At 41.9% G+C, this 2,987-nt stretch overlaps 1 long non-coding RNA gene across 1 annotated transcript; it reads right to left on the bottom strand.

Annotated features, from left to right (window-relative positions):
• Positions 1-1,690: 1,690 nt before the first annotated feature.
• LOC123729050 (uncharacterized) lies at positions 1,691-2,500 on the bottom strand. Its single transcript, XR_006760834.1, has 2 exons — positions 2,349-2,500; positions 1,691-2,171 (listed from the first exon to the last, which is right to left on the bottom strand). It is a non-coding gene; the product is annotated as an uncharacterized lncRNA (long non-coding RNA).
• Positions 2,501-2,987: the final 487 nt, after the last annotated feature.

Genomic DNA, 2,987 nt, shown 5'->3' with positions numbered 1-2,987 from the left:
GATTGAGACAATTTGCTGAATAATTCCGACAATCATGTGCATATGAAATAAATAGCACTGGTAACATGACACATGCCTGAGGAACTCCTCCTGTATTGGCTGGCTATCATTAGATATAGATGACTTAGCAGACACACATATTGTAGGGTTCTGCATGACACAAAGTTAATAACCCATGAAATCAAGCTGTTATGTTTTCCCATGTCTTGGATTCTTGGCAAGAGATCTCAGTTTTGAAAGATGAGACAGCACCCTGATAAGCAGGGCTGGCATCTGTGTTAGTGTTTCACCCGTTGCTTCCCAATAGTGAAACTAAACAGTGTCTGGCGATGTAACGACTCAAGGCAAGTCTTTAGTGTGCAATAAGTGAAGACGAATCCCCACCTGTTCCCTTAAATTAATTCATGCATTTTTCAAAAGAATGCAAATTAACATGACTGAGTCTCCCAACAAAATTCCGTTAGCAAAAGACACTGACTGTAAGAGTAATTAACATGAAGTAAATGAGAAGAGGCCTGTTGTTTTGGATGAAAAAATTGCTTTTCCTTTGTACATGCAGCAACTGCTTCCTACACTCACAGAAACGGGTGCCCTGATAGATCTACCGTTTATAGTTTTCTGCTTCAGATGAAAGACTCAATGCCTTATCACAAACACACACATTTGGTTTGGCAATCTACCGTTACAGAACGGTAAATATTGCTCAAACGTCTCTCGGCACGGCAATGCTCTTCTCACTCTCGCTCTCGCTCTCTCTCTCTCTCTCTCTCTCTCTCTCTGTCTCGCTCTTTCCCCTCTTTCTCTCTCTCCCTCTCTCTCCATCTCTCCATTCCTCTCTCTCTATGTATGCGAGAGCATTGTAAACAGAGGTGAATTCCTGCCATTGAATTGCCAACGTCTTTCTTCACACCAGTCCTCTCATGCAAAACGCCTGTCGCTGTGAAGCCTGTGTGAAAGCTGCTGTGGAAAACACTGTATCCTGCTGCTGCAGTTGGTTCTTTACAAAGGAGACCTGGGACTCCACACATCCTGCATACCCATTCCTGTCATTTCCTCCTGCCATTCAAATCCCACAGACCTCTTCTCAGCCTTCTTTATCCCGCCGACATCTCACCACTAACAGGAACCGGATCTATACACTAACTACATTCATCCCCAGTAGTGTGGTAGTACAGTACAGTACAGTACAGTACAGTACATAAAAGGAGATTTGACACCTACACCATTGTCCAGAGAGGATATAACACTTCAACACTAAACATGTAATTGTTTATGCAGCTTTGTCAATCAAATTAAATGTACTTCAAAAAGCCCTTTTTACATCCACAGTTACAGTTTTCATAAAGCGCTTATACAGTAACCCGGCCTAGCTTGTATGGCGCTTGTGTCTGCGATCTAGACTATAGATCTGGGTTAAATGCTCAAATAAGTTATCAGCATTGCGTTATGTTAATTAGAGATTTAGAGATAGCAAAGAGCTGCTCCTTAATGACGTCCCATGGGTTCAACATGGTAATCTTGCCGAGCGCAAATAGGGCTATTTCCAGCCATCTGTGTATTCATGTACTCTCTACCAGCGTCTATGATACTCTATGAGCATTCTCAGAGGAAACACAGAATCTTGCATATTCATAATTATGCAAACATGGCCCAAAACAATATTTTCTTATTAAAACAAACAAACAGAGCATTATTTTGAGTCATTCTTGAGTGGGACTCACATAAGTTATTTATGTCTTATACATTGCTTTGAAAATGTCAAACCTCATCAAAGGACATTGCACAGACAACAGTTGCTGAAAACACCATATCTTCTCCCATATACAATATACCAAGAAAAAACCAACACACTCTCCTGTGTATTTATGTGGACATGAACACAATGGAAACCTTCCAGAACTGTCAACATTCTCACCATTCCCCTTTTTCACCTCACGTTTCCCTTTTTTTTCTGTCTTGGGAGACCCGTTCTGACATTAGATAAGAATCACCTGAATCCAGAGACAGAGCAACACAGAGAGAAGTAGTACGAGGGAGAGTCCCTGTCTTGTTCCACACAGAGGCTTGTCTTTCATCCCTGCTGCCTGTTTGTCCACAGGGGAGGTGAGAGGATCTCATGTTCCAGCTGCTGCTGTCACGGTCACACTGCTAGTACTCCAACAAACACAATCCTACAAAACAGCATGAGATAAGTTACCGCAGTGTATCTTAGATGTTGTTTTGAAAATTCAATACAGCCCTCTAATAGTTTTGTCGCATGAAGAGAAAGAGTCCGAGAGAGAGAGAGAAAGAGAGAGTCAGACATGCTTGACATGATTTTTCTTTCTCCGTTTTCTATTTTGACTCACGTGTCTCTTGCTGTCCTCTTTACCCTGTTCCCAGCTGTAACTCGATTCCTGCTGATGTCTATCAGGACTGTCATTACAACCCCGGGTTTTCTCTTCTCAGAGTCAGATAGATAGACAATTCTCTTTCTCAGCTGATCCCATCGGCTCAACCCAACCACAACCACCGACCAGACCTGGGTTCAAATAGTATTTGTTAAACACGGAAGCTGTGCTTGATTGAGTTTGCATGGCGCAATTAAACCAGTTGAATAGATCCTAAAGGGAATACTATGTCCATCAGATACTCAAGGTAGGCTCAATTAAACAATTAGAAGAGAACCATGGCGCTCTCCCAGAAGCTTGGCTGGTGCGCAAAACCCACAAATTCAGACAAACAAAGAGGTGTAATGGGTTTGCCCTCAGAAATATGTTGCATAAAGCTTACTTCATTATTCAATGTTTTGAATGTTTTACTGCATCAGGGATAGCGTACAGAGACATTTCAGCTTTACAGACTTCTTCAGTGTGTAGGTACAATTTTCTTTAATTCAAATTAAACAGAAGTTTTTTTAAGGAAAACAAATACTATTTGAATCCAGTTCTGCCCCGAACCCCTCCCCTTGCAACCACCATCTCGCACTAAATCCTCCCATCTGCCCT

Source organism: Salmo salar, chromosome ssa19 (assembly GCF_905237065.1).
Source record: "Salmo salar chromosome ssa19, Ssal_v3.1, whole genome shotgun sequence".
Classification (NCBI taxonomy): domain Eukaryota; kingdom Metazoa; phylum Chordata; class Actinopteri; order Salmoniformes; family Salmonidae; genus Salmo; species Salmo salar.
This window is presented reverse-complemented; position numbering and strand designations above follow the sequence as displayed.